The sequence below is a fragment of the Cryptomeria japonica genome, chromosome 7, assembly GCF_030272615.1.
Source record: "Cryptomeria japonica chromosome 7, Sugi_1.0, whole genome shotgun sequence".
Lineage (NCBI taxonomy): Eukaryota > Viridiplantae > Streptophyta > Pinopsida > Cupressales > Cupressaceae > Cryptomeria > Cryptomeria japonica.
In genome coordinates, this window is record NC_081411.1 from 732,773,782 (window position 1) to 732,786,429 (window position 12,648).

At 32.9% G+C, this 12,648-nt stretch overlaps 1 long non-coding RNA gene across 1 annotated transcript; it reads right to left on the reverse strand.

Annotated features, from left to right (window-relative positions):
- Positions 1 to 453: 453 nt before the first annotated feature.
- Positions 454 to 11,240, reverse strand: LOC131074598 (uncharacterized). The gene is made up of 4 exons (XR_009113076.2): positions 11,152 to 11,240; positions 10,794 to 10,913; positions 6,649 to 6,752; positions 454 to 656 (listed from the first exon to the last, which is right to left on the reverse strand). It is a non-coding gene; the product is annotated as an uncharacterized LOC131074598 (long non-coding RNA).
- Positions 11,241 to 12,648: the final 1,408 nt, after the last annotated feature.

Consider the following 12,648-nt stretch of genomic DNA (forward strand, 5'->3'; position numbering starts at 1 on the left):
AATATTAACAAAGCTAATAGTTGTATTTCACAATATTAATGAGGGTAAAATATTTTTAATTAAATTAAATTCTCAAAATCAATCTTACACAATGTAAAATATATATGAATAAAACTTACTTTTCTAATCAAAATTGATTTTCTTAAATAATTAAAATTAACCTTTCTATTCCAAAAAGCAAAAGGGATTAAATTATTTTTATTTCGAATAAATTTAAATCTTCTCTTTCAAAATGCATAACTAAATAAATTTATGATTTAAAATCAACCATTAAATTAAACTTTCTACAAACATGAATAAAGCAATTTTTTAAATAAATGATTAATTATATGAAAGAAGCTTATTTACTTTAGTTTATTAATTACTAATGCGTAAATGAACACATTAAATCAAAATAACTACTTAGGATTAAATACTCAATTTAACCACATGCCAAGAACGCAACCCAAGAAAGCCAACCAAATGCCCGACTCGCAAACCCAAATGAAAAGGGAAACTGACAGACCACAGATGACACTCACTTGAGGATGACTAGGGCAAACTAAGGGTTTTACGATCACCTAACCCAAATTCTAAGGACGAAAGAGGTATACTCAACCTTGCGAATCCGGGTGAAGACGAACCTCACACCTAGGCGACACTGTACCTGCAATCTCCTGCAACCAAGAGTCACACAAACATATATATAATGAAGGTGTTAGCTCAAAATTAATAACAAAAATCAGGAGAACAATTAAACTTACATAAGAATCAATGTGAAAGCACATTAATAGATACACACAATAATCATAATATCTGACTACAACATTACATCATGGTAATTCAACTATTCAAGAATGCCATATAAAAAGTCAACCAAGGTCAAACCGATTTTACAAAGCTGACTAAGGTAGGGGCACTACACTTAGATAACATCTTATACAGGATAGATTGTTCCTAAAACCAAACTGAATCTTAGTCACTTTTCTCGAATCAACTTAGATAAATGTCTTATACATGATAGATCTTTCTTGAAACCAGACTAAATCTTAGTTGCGAATATGATGAAAAATTAAAAAACCCAACGGAAATCTACAAAACAAAAAACTGTTAGAATAAAAAATGCAAAAAACCTTCTGGGGACACGACAACAAATAAAAATACAAAAGAAATCTGCAAAATAGAAAACTGTTAGGATCAAAAGTGCAGAAAACCTTTTGCGGATGCGACAGAAGATAAAAACGCAACAAAAATCTGCAAAATAGAAAATTGTTAGGATCAAAAGCACAGAAAACCTTCTGCAGATGCGACAGAAAATAAAAATGCAAAAGAAATCTGTAAAACAGAAAACTGTTAGGATCAAAAGCATAGAACACCTTCTGCAGATGTGATGAAAAATAAAAATGCAAAAGAAATCTGCAAAGCAAAAAACTGTTAGAATAAAAAAAGCACAAAAAAATTTCTACGGATGCAACAAAAATCAAAATCGTCACAAATTTTGGATTTTCAAATTTGAAACACTAAAACAACACTAAAATGTTTGAAAATAGGAACTAGAGTCCCACCGGATGTGCAAAAATGTGTGAGGTGAAACATTATGATGACAAACTATTGCAAAACCATAAAGATCCAACCATAAACAATCCTAGTTCCACAATAAAACATTCACCATACACCAATAAAGAAACCTAAGAACATGCAAATCAATAAATGAAACAATAATACCATTCACATGCCAAGTAGGGTTTGATCTCCATTGATCTTGTTTGATATATTTGCTCTCAGATTTTGTATTGTGCACAAGAGCTCAACAAAGAACGTATTGTGGTTGTAAAGTTGCTTGATCGCTTAAAGGTTGATTAATTAATTAGGATTAGGTCATTGATTAGAATTGAAAGGATGAAAGAAACCTCTTACATAGAAAATGGAGGGATAAGATTAAGAGGTAAAAAGATAAATGGTCGATCAGGATTAAAGGGTAGGTAGGAAAAATAATAAAATATGAAGGGGGTAGGTAGAAGAAAATTAAAGGATAAATGACATGTGTCATAGAGGGAAAAAGCTAATGAACTAATTAAATAAATAAAGATTTATTTAATTAATAGAAAAAATGGGACCAATTAAATAAATAAAATATTTATTTAATTTAAAAAAATTATATTTAGATAAATAAAAATATTTATTTAAATAGGGAAAGGGATAGAAGAAGATAAGTGAATTAATTAAATAAATAAGAATTTCTTTAATTAATAAAAGACTTAGGATAAACTAATTAAATAAATAAAATATTTATTTAATTAAACAGGACAATTTTAGGTGTCTACATCAGCCAATGTGATTACTAATAGAATGTAAAATAACATGCATTTGGTTTAAATCACCTCACGCAAATAAATAAAATTGAATTCCATCCAATAAATTGTGCAAACAAGGAATAAGTGTGGCTAGATATTTTTAGTCCAATCGAATATGGGTGAAGAGGAAATTTGACCAAATATATGCACAAGACACTTGATCCGTTAGACAAAAATCCTCTAACATAGCATAGATTTTTCTACTAGAGTATATAACTATTCATGAAACTGTATCACAATGTATAAATAAATCAATAAATGATGTCGAAATTCATGTAAATCTAGAATGATATTTTTCATTCAAACTAAGAGGGGAAAGGCATGAAAACTTCAAGCAAAATAAAGTTGACACAAATAAACTTTACCATTATTTACATTGGTTTTGATGATAGGTAGATGCAAGGTCGATAATGGATGAGATCGAAACACAAGCTAAGATAAATGCAAGTTTTATTTACACCTTGATTATCCTTAACAAAGTTCGGTTGCACCTTGTCCTTCAGATAATCAATCTCTCGGGAGAAATAAAACTCGAGAGGTCGAAGCCCAGTTATATTGGCAAGAAACTCTTTACACAGCTACAATGGACAGAGCAGTATTGGCAGTAATGAAAGGAGTCTTATTTCAATGGACCCATTATACTCACAAAGAAGTCCACTGCCGAAATCTCGCAAGCCTCTCCTGATTTTTCATACCTTAGAAGGAACCAAAAAAAACATTAAAATCTAATTTCTACTGTCTAGTATGGAATACTTCTGGTATAAATTATAGAGATTACAGCTAGTATTACCACAATGATGGCCTGGTCTCTCTATTGATGGGAGCGAATATAGGAGAAAGCGAACCAGATTTCATAGACAATTCTGTTAGCAGAACATGGAAAAGGCTTCTCTCCTCCTGATGAGCTTAGATCAAGACAACATTTCATTGGACTAGCTTTTGACTCTTCTGCAAATGAAACGAGAAATAGAGAAAAACAGGGGAGACAAACGAAAAGAAGAGGAGGATTTAGTGCGCATAGAGGAGGATTTAGTGAGCATAATTCTGTCAATGTTTTACCTGGTTTAGGAGCCAAGAGGTATGCCAGCACACAGAGTGTCATAAATTACAGATTAGGCACAAATTTAATTCAAATACAATGTAATTGTATACAAAGGTACTCTTCTAAGAACGACCTTCGGGAATAATTATTCTAGCATAAGATTGATTCTTAGGAAGTTTATATACTCATAAGAAGAGAAAAAACAAAATCTGGGGTCAATATATTTGAAACTCTATATGTCATTTATCAAACATTGGATTCTTCGGAAGTTTATATACTCGTAAGAAGAGAAAAACCAAAATCTGGGATCAATATATTTGAAACTCTATATATCATATATCAAACATGGGATTGGAGTATGGGAAATAAGATAGGTGTATATACAGGGGATATTCCTTGTTATATACTAAGTGAGAAAGGTATACAGGTGAGAAGGGTACTACTGGAGGCGTTAGATTGGAGAAGCACATGGATGAATGCAGATGTGTTTGAACAGGGCATTTTTCTTAAGGGTACCCATGTTCATTAAATCTTTTGCTATTGCACAACATTCACAGAGGACTGCACCCCGTTGCAAATTTTTGTAGTTTATGATTTCTGTTGTAATTTTATTATGGTTCTTCTTGCCACTTTGTATACAGCTAAATGAGTCTTATTTAGAAGACTGTGAATGAATGCAGCTATATTCTGGACAGGTTTCAATAACTGGGACCTCTGTGTGCGTCAGATCTGTTGTTATTGCAAAAAGTTTAAATATGATTGTATATAAACCAGTAATATTAAGGGAGAGGTTGCAGTTAAAGGATCGGGTACCAAATGCTTTCAGAGAATTACATGGGAGTGTTAGTGATGGGTTTTTATGGAGTTAGTCCAGGGCTTGGAGGGGTTCTACCAGGATAGTTTTGTGTTTGAAATAAGATTCAATGATTGCCACTTTTGAACTTTCACATGTAATACTAGTGTCTTAGTTGAAAAGATTTATCACAAATAAACTATCAAAATTATAATAAACAATTTATTAAAATTATAATAAGCAATCTATGGAAGTAATTTTTGATTCGAAGTGAACTTTGTTGGTGTAGGATCACCCAGGTGCATCCGCAATCAGCACCATCAAAAATAATGTGTCCAATTCGTTTGCTTTAATTTTGGTTTAGATTTGTTTGGACATCTCTTCATCCGTTTGCAAAAGTATTTCGGATCTTGTAACAGAAATTGTTGCATTTCATGTCGAAGCAAAATGTGGAAGCTTGGACAAAGCAATGAACTGTTTGACAAAATGCCTGAAGGAAATGTGATCTCATGACAAACAAATGCAATTGACAGGCCTAATTCCATATTTTTTTGCCAGCATTCTGCTTGCCTGTGCAAAAAAGGGAGTTTTGAATTTTGTCAGATGTTGTAGCTGCGGCTGCCTTAGTACTTAGTAGACATGTATGCGAAATTTGGAATCATAGACAGGGCACGTTGACAGAATGGCCCTCAAATGATTGCAGAATACGTACACAATAGATTAGAACCAAGTTCCACAACCTTCCCTAGCACTCGATTAGAACAAAGTGCGATATCCATCGAAGCACAAGTCGGTCTTTTGTTGCCACAAATTTTGAAGTTGATCAGCTTCCATAGAAGACATCTAAGCCACATGGAATCAATGGCAAGGCATAGAACTTCGAACGTTGGGCAGAACAGGGGGAACCACGTAGTATAAAGAAGAATGTAAAGCGACACATGAGAGTAGAGCCTGCCAAAACAGAGAAGCTAGAAAGCCAACGTGGGTGTTAAACAAAGACCTCTGTTTTATTGAAAGATATTGCTTCAAAACCCGCTTCAGCTTCCAGGAGATTGAAGGGTCGATTGAAGTTAAATGAAAACATCGGCCATTGTCAGTTCAAGAAAATAAATAATGAAACTGTTTAGGTAACAGCTAAGAGGGAGTGAGAAATATTGTTGCAGTAGAGCAGGGTTGTCAGGAGGTACTAGGTGTGGAGAGTCTGACGAGGACAGAGAGAAAGTGAATGCAGATAAAAGAGTCAAATTCTGTTTGAGAAAAAAAATCATTGTAAAGTGAGAAGCCAATAAGAAGGCCATGTATGTAACTGTTAATTTGCAGATATAATGTGAATGTAAGTTTGTTATTGTTGCAATATGGGAGTTTATTTTGAAGCAGAAGGTTTCTATGAAATTTTGTGTTAAAAGAAGCTTGTTTTTGATTAAGTAGGGAGAGGGTCTTGATCTCTTACATTAGTAGAAGGTTTAATTTTGTATTGAGTATCTGTTTTGAAAGCAAGAGGAATTTCTTGTCTTGCATCATTTGTCCAACTAATACACATAAATCATGGTAAAAATTGTAGCATCATTAATGGTAATTTAGAAAATGGTCAATAGTTCATTTTTCACATCAGATCAGATTCAATTTGTCAATATATCAAAGATGTCATTTGTGTTTGTGGTTTAGATCTCTAAAAAATCTTAGAAAAAAATTATGTTAATTTTATTAAAAAATGTTGTTGAAAGAGGGCCCTGATCCCTGAAAATTACTTTATTTTGTGTCGAGAAGTTTGTTATTGTTGCAATCTGACAATTTATTTGGAAGCAAAGGGTTTCTGCAAAATTCTGTGTTGAGTTTGTGCTTTGAAAGCAAGAGGAATTCTGTGGCTTGCATCATTTGTTCAACTAATACACATAAATCATGGTAAAAATTGTAGGATCATTAATGGTAATTTAGAAAATGGTCAATAGTTCATTCTTCACATGAGATCGGATTCTATTTGTAAATATATTAAATATGTCATTTGTGTTTATGGTTTAGATCTCTAAAAAATCTTAGAAGATATTTTCTTAGAAGATATTTTATGTTAATTTTTGTTAAAAATGTTGTTGAAAAAATCAAAGATACAAATTACAACAAAAATATGACAATTGATAACATATTTGATAAAAAAAAGTTAAATATGACTCTAATATAGACGTAAAAAATGAAAGGTTCATACAATGATAAAATAAAATAATTTTAAAAAAGAATTGAAAGGAAAATTCTTTTAGTAACAAAATTTAAATTGTACAATTACTATGATTAATACGTTGGCTCTTCATTTGAAGGTAATCCAATTCACATTGACAACACAATATAATAAAATCACACTTAAAAAGTCTATATCTAAGCATTGAATAACAAAGCTAATTTGTTTAAATTATTGTTCATTAAAAATCAAATACCCAATGACAATTGAATGCTACACATTTGCCTCGAGAAGAGACTTTGTTACATACCTTGATACAGAACAGTATTGGCAGTAACGAGAGGAGGTTCTTTCAATGGACCCACTGTACTCACGAAGAAGTCCATAGCCGAAATCTCGCCAGCCTCTCCTGATCTGTCATGCCTTAGCAAGAATTAAAAACTTATTTCTACTGTTAGTATGGAATACTTCTGGTTTGAATTCTAGAGATTACAGCTACTATTTACCTCAATGATAGCCTAGTCTCTCTATTGATGGAAGCCCATTAGGGAATTGATCAAGATTCCAAGAGAAAGCGAACCAGATATCATAGACAATTATTTTATCATTACATGGAAAAGGCTTCATCCTCCGGATGGGATTAGATCGAAACAACATTTCATTGGAATAGCTTTTGACTCTTTTTCCATGACATGCATCTTAATCATTGAGTCACAGAGAAAAACAGAGGAGACAGAAAGAAGAAAAAATATGATAACGAAAATGAATGCTTTCAAAAGACAACACACTATATTGAGTTCAAGTTAAAAACATAAAACTATAACCGCTGACATTAATTAATTACCTCTGACCCAACTGGGCATAGTTTGTGTCTTGATTGAAGATGACACGAAACAAATAATAGCCAGGTGGATGATAATTATGTAGCACATGGATCTTGGACTAGGAAGCAGGTCTGCCGTTTTCCCTTGCAGACAAATTTATCTCCAACAGGGTAAGTAGTCTATATTTTAGTTTGGTGTAGTTACATTGTAGAATTCTAAAGAAGAGGAAGATTTAATGAGCCTGATTCAGTCAATGTTTTACCTGGTTTAGAGGCCAAGAGGTATAACAGCACGTAGAGTGTCATCAATTAATAAATTACAGATTAGGTGTGCAATATGGATGCACACAAAGGTACTCTTTTAAGAAACGACCTTCAGGAAAAATTGGTCTGGTAATAAGATGTGTATATGCAAGGGATATTCCTTATATTTTATAGTTCCAAGTGTACAGGAGAGAAGGATGCTACTCTAAGTGAAGGAGGTTTTAGACTGGAGAATGAGAGAAGATATTTAGAAGCACATGGATGAATGAAGGTGTGTTTGACGAGGATGTATTTACCAAGCGTGCCTATGTTCATTAGATATTTTCCTATTGCAAAACATTCACACAGAACTGCATACGCTGCAAATGTCTGTAGCTTATGAATCGGGTTGTAATTTTATTTGTGGTTCCTACCACTTTGTTTACTGGTAAAAATAAGGGTACCAGTGCAAATGAGCCTAAAGAATAAAAGACGGACTGATAAATTTGAAGAATAAGTTAGGCTATTTAGCAGCTATATTATGGACAAGTTTTTACAACTGGGACCTCTGTGTGCGTCAGAGCTGTTCTTATTGCAAAAAGCTTAAATAGGACTGCATTTAGTTGGATAGATTAGAATTGTGGCAGTAGTTCTATAATTGGATTCAATTTTTTTTGTCATTTTGTTGGGGAAGAGTTCCTTCCTTTTATTCTAGGCTTTTTCAGCTAATCAATATCTGAAACAAGTCTATAGTGAGTGTTACGAATGGGAAATACAAGTTCAGGAAAACAATAGTTCTTTATTAAATTTGATGCCTCGTTTGATATTTTGCCCATTAACAAGTTTCTCGGAGATGATTTCTCCTCACAACTTAATTGCCATCAGCCATAATAGGATTCTACTCCTACGAGAAATTTCAGCTCCTTGAAAGAATTTACCTTCAACAGTTTGATTCACCCTTGGCATGAAGTTAATCATTGTGTATCTTTCATTTTCATAGATGGAACTAAATTATATCAAACTACTATAAAACCAACCTAGCTACCATACATTTAAAATGGAGATATGATCAACAATTACAGAGTGCATCAAAGCATCTTCCATCTGATGCCAAAACCTTATATGATGCTTGCAATCCTTTGCAATGGGTTTATATAGTGCCATACCCTTTCCTATGTTGGTTTTCTTGCACTAGTTGACTCTACTGCTAGCAAATTGTCTATGGAGGTTGTTTAAGTGAATTTGACCTATTTTTGGACTTCATTAAAATTGAAATTAGAGTTAAGAATCGAAGAAGCACCCTACAATTAAAGAAGAGTCTACCCGAATGAAGGAATAACAAGTAGGTCCTAGGATACCACAAGATTTACTAATGTTGATTCTATTGTATCTTCTCACTGTTATCATGGGGAAATATAGGTTTGTTCATGAAGGATGGAAATTCCTTCTTTCACAACTAGTTAATACCTTCAAAATAATTTTATCGATAATCCATGTAACCCCCCCCTGCATTCTTGGAACAAGCCTACATTTCTCCTACACGGCGAACTGTGTGTTTAAGGAAGCAGAAAAGACTACTTCGTTTTAGACAAATCTATTAGCAGAATATGGAAAAGGCTTCCCCCTCCTGTTGAGCTTAGATCAAGAGTACACTTCTGCCATGACATCATCTTAGTCACAGAGAAAAAAAGGGGAGACAAAATAAAAAAGAACATGGTAACGAAGATAAATGATTTAGAAATAGATTCCTGAATTTCATTGGAGATAAATAAGCGCGTCAGAGTTTTAATACAAATGTGTGGTTGACCGTAAATATAAATTAATTAAAATTCAAAAGAAAACACGTATTGATATGGAGCTGAAGTTAAAAACATAAAACTATAAAAGCTGACTTTAATTAATTACCTCTGATCCAATTGGACATCGTTTGTCATTTTGATTTAAGAGGACACCAAACAACTAGTAGCCAGGTGGATGATAATTAGGCAGTACATGGATCTCGAACCAGGAAGCAGGCCTACAATTTCCAGTTGTAGACAAATTTACCTCCAACAATGTAAGTACTTCGGTCCAGAAGGTGAAAGCATGTATTTATGTTGGTGTAATTATATTGTAGAATTCTAAAGAAGAAGAAGTGGATTTAATGAGCCTGATTTAGGGGCCCAGAGGTATGACAGCACATAGAGTGTCATAAATTACATATGAGGTGTAAATTAAAGTCAAATACCGTGTGATTGCATACAAAAGTATTGTTCTAAGAATTGGTCTGGTATGAGGTTGAATCTGAAGAAGTTTACATACCATAGAGATGAAAGAAACCAAAATCTGGAGTCGATATATTTGAAATTGCATGTGTCATATATCAAACATGGGATTGGAATCTGGGAAATAAGATGTGTATATACAGGGGATACTCCTTGTAATTTATAGTTATAGTTCGAGGTATACAGGTGAGAAGTTTACTGCTCTAAATGAAGGGAGTGCTACTGCTAGACTGGAGAAATGAGAGGAGATATTCAGAAGCCCGTGGATGAATGAAAGTGTGTTTGAACGGGATATTTTTTCCTAAGTATGTCCATGTTCATTAAATCTTTTGCTATTGCACAACATTCACATAGGGCTACACCCTGCTGTAAATGTTTGTAGTTTATGATTTGGGTTGTAGTTTTATTTATGGTTCTTCTTGCCACTCTGTATACTGGTGAAAACAAGGGTGCTGGTGTAAATGGGTTTAAAGAATAAAAGAGGGGGTTGATAAATTTGAAGATTAAGTGTGACTATTTAGAAGCCTATGAATGAATCTAGCTGTATTTTGAATAGGTTTCAATAACTGGGACCTCTGTATGTTAGATCTGTTGTTATTGTAAGAAGTTTAAATAGTACTGGGGCCTGTTGGACACGTATATAGACTAGAATTGTGACAACGCTTCTGTAATAGAATTTGGAGATTCCACACATTTAAATAAGGAGCAACCTAAAACCAGTAATCTTAAGGGAGAGGTTGCAAGGACCGAGTAGAAAAGGATGGATCGGATATATGGCTGGCTATTCTTTCCAGAGTATCACATGGGAGTTTAGTGTTTGGAGGAGTCGTTTTTTATGGAGTTAGTAGAGGGGGCTTAGAGGAGCATTCTACCAGGTAGTTTCATCTTACTATTGGAAAGATGTGTAAAAGGTCCAAACATCTACAGCGCAAGTGTATCAAGGGTTTTGGGTTTTCTCACAGATGTTCTCCCAGTCGCTGGATTTCATAATCATTAAGAAACATTAGCATCTCAAATTGATAAAAAAATCTGTACCTATATGTTATGTATGAAAAGCACTGTCGCATCTTTTACTTGTGATTTGAAACTCTGTTGGGACAGAGAAAAATATAAACATCTAAATACCTTGGAGATATTTGCAATTATGTATCATCTCTTCTGACTAGAATCAGCAAAACATCAATGAGCTTGAACCAGAAATCAATCGATCGCCCCACTCCACACGACTTCAGAAATCAATTCTATCTACAACCAGAAAATGACATGCAGGAAAGACTTAACAATTAACCAGTTTTCATCTTCAAATTTAATGTATTGTTATTGTAACTATTTATCATTTTCCCAATTCTGAATCCCACCATTTTGGCAGTCGAAAAATTTGAAGCATTGACATTTAAGCAGAGTGTAAGATGTAATAAAATCACAAGAAATAAATCTATTATTCTCTTCCGAAAAAATGTAACACATCTAGTAAAATTCATACCAGGAAGTGGAGTAGCACACGAAATTCATAGGAAACAAAGACGAACAGCTCGTTCTCGAAGCCTAAAATAAAAATGATTAATAAAAGAGTTGCCTAAAAAAGAACTTATGGAGGCCGAAGTCATTGCCAGATAACCGTTGGAGAGGATCAACGGACAGATGGACCTAACCGTTGACGATGGACGACCAGAATTTGAATTTACAAGCTCTGTATTTGCTAAGGAATTGAAGGGCTAGCGTCGGTCGTATGCAGGTTTGAATTTAAAACTTCATAATCGTTTTGATTTTTTGAATTTAAAAATTCATAACCGTTTTGATTTTTGAATTCAAATAACAATGCCACTTGGATTGGTTGAATAACTTAAACGCTTGGGATTTTCTGGGTGGCGGGAAATTCAAAGCATTGAGTTTTGAATTTTAGTTTATATGAACGTGCACCATATTTTACTTTTTCAGTCTTGTGTTTCAAAGTGGTATTTGCCTATTATATTTATTTTTATATTTAAAGATTGGAATATGAGTGTAATTAAATCCGTCTCTAGAATTCTTTGGTAATTTTGTTTTCTAAATTTAAATTATTTTCATATTTATTTATTTTTGTTAATTTTTGGTTTGATTGGATTAGTATTTGTTAATTTATATGTTAAAATATTTGAATTGAATATTTATGATTGTGTATTTAAAACAATTTTTAGAGTATTAAGTAAATGATTGGGAATTTATTTATCATTAACAAGATTTATGAAAGCATTATCAAGTAGTGGTATTAGGTGTTGGATCAAACATCGACAATTACTACACCTCCACATTCTATATCATGTGCTTTCGTGTCTCAAAACTTGTGTTTTGACTTGGAGCGAAGTAATTTTTATATTCAACATTCTTATAGTGAACCATGAAAGGTGCTTCTCAGTAGCATACTATATTTTGAAAATAATTTCAAGTGAGGACAAATTAGTTGTAGTTGAGAATAATTGTTAGGGATGAGATCACACATGTTTGACATTATCATGCTAGTGGAACAAAATGACAAATGCAATTTTATCTTAGATATCAAAATTTTAGGTATTTATTTCTTTTTTATAATATGAACAACATGTTAATATCAATTTAAGAATCTAATTATATTTTTTTACAACATATCACGACAAAAAGGTACTTTCAAATATCTAAGAATTATCCATCCTTCTCATTTCTATTTCAAATTTATCAATTACATGTTTTAGTCTCAACTTTTCAATTAGTCTATGATCTAACCAATGTGTTAATTGTTTGCTGAATAAAAACTAGAAAATATATAAATTGATGTAGGTTGCATTTTATTTTCCTACATTTTAGTAATGCCTAGTTGATCTTTTACTCCAATCGGGTTATATTTTGAGTTATTTTGCTTTCCCCCTTCATAAGTGTTTGATTGATTATTGATTCACAGACTATGGATGACCATCAACCCCCATTTTTAGCTTCTATTTATGCTTATATCAAGGATTTCAACGTG